General features: G+C 30.5%; 1 protein-coding gene across 1 annotated transcript in view; it reads right to left on the bottom strand.

Annotated features, from left to right (window-relative positions):
* Positions 1 to 1792, bottom strand: part of MYO16 (myosin XVI) — an 871975-nt gene that overhangs the window by 437094 nt on the left and 433089 nt on the right. The window lies entirely within an intron of this gene.

The following is a 1792-nucleotide window of genomic DNA, read 5'->3' on the forward strand; positions in this document are numbered from 1 at the left end:
TAATAATAATAATGCAAATTTACATAGAACTGTAATTCTTGCAAAGAATTTTTCTAGAAAGGAAACAAGTATTTTTAAGTGCCTAATGTATGCCAAAGACTTTACAAACATGATTTCATTTGATCCTCACAGTGACCCTGTGAAGTAGGTGATATTATCTCCATTTTATAGTTGAATAAACTGAGACAGACTGATGGCATGTGACTTGAGCAGGGGCACACAACTAGTAAATGTCTAAAGTCATATATAAACTCGAGTCTTCCTGATCCTAGACCTAGTGCTTTCTCCTCTAAGTAACATAGCTTCCTCTAATATATTTTTAATTGTATAGAATTAAAGATGATCAAAAGCTAAAGTATGTCACCATAAAGATGGAATATCTGCAATTTCCCCCGACATAATTAAAAATATAATATTTTGATAGAAAATAAAAAGGAATTAAAAAGTACAACAAATTGTCTATAATTCTACAATACTGATGTATAAATGGTTAATTGATAAAAATTAAAACCTTTCCAACAGAGTATTATAAAGCAGAATTCCAAATAATGAATATTTTTACATTCATGCAAAAATCAAATATCTTCTTCAGTCTGGTTATAATTCACTTCGTATAACAAATAATATTGTACATGTGTTTTTGCTGATCATTTCCCATGTACTAGCAATCTCCTATAATGAAAACATTTGGCTATGGGCTATTTGTAAGGAATGGTGAGGTTGCAACAGAGTTTTTTTTTTTTATATGTCAATCACCTAGGGAAAAAAAAATGGAAAACATCTCAAGGTCTCACCATAAAAAATACATGAAATTTAGCAAGATAGAGCAAAGCTTAGGCACCAGGGAGGCCATGTGTGTATATATATATACTATTTAGCCTCAAGGTATTTATTTTCATTTGGTGAGTTGTACCAAAAAAAAAAGGTAATCAACTGTATTTGCCTCTATGTGCTCTGGATTAGAAACATAATTCTCCCCAACACATTAAATAAAATTGTTCCATTAAGACAAAACAATTTGTTCCATGAAGCTTATTTTTAATAAAATTTCTGATTTGTCTATTTTAACTCAGGGATTTGTTTATTATTCATTAATGGATGTTGTACATACAACATAGAATCCAATATTATTATTTGCATGCATATACAAAAATTATTGCTAACCATAGAATAAAGCTATTTTCTTTAAAAAAAAAAACTGGAGCCATATAATTACTAAGGGAAGAATAAATATGACTATGTTAAGAATAGCAATGCCTTCAACTGTAGGTTCTACAATACCTAGCATTAAAAAATAAAGGAGAAAAACCTGATTAATATAATGAATCTGATAGAGCTTCCTATACAAGGTCTGAAAATTTCATGAACATTGAATGATCATTAATATGGAATAAAAGCCATACTCATGTGAATATGATCAAAAGGAACTAGAGCAACTAATGTAATGATTTTGAGGGTTCTGATGGTTGGAAAATGATGAAAAATGGAGGCATCAGTTCAATAGACAGAGCAATGCCACAGAGATATAGAATTTTAGAAATGGGTCCAGCCTTAGGCATCATCTTATCCAACTTCCTCATTTCACAGAGAAGGAAAATAAGACCCAGAAAAGGCACGATTTATATAATGTCACATTGTCTATAACTATTGGATCTGGGATTATATCATCATCATCATCATCATCATCATCATCATCATCATCATCATCATCATCATCATCATCATCATCATCATCATCATCATCATCTTCTTCTTCTTCTTCTTCTTCTTCTTCTTCTTCTTCTTCTTCTTC

The sequence above is a fragment of the Petaurus breviceps genome, unplaced genomic scaffold, assembly GCF_028583685.1.
Source record: "Petaurus breviceps papuanus isolate PSGF00001 unplaced genomic scaffold, PetGlider_PUasm1.0 214, whole genome shotgun sequence".
Lineage (NCBI taxonomy): Eukaryota > Metazoa > Chordata > Mammalia > Diprotodontia > Petauridae > Petaurus > Petaurus breviceps.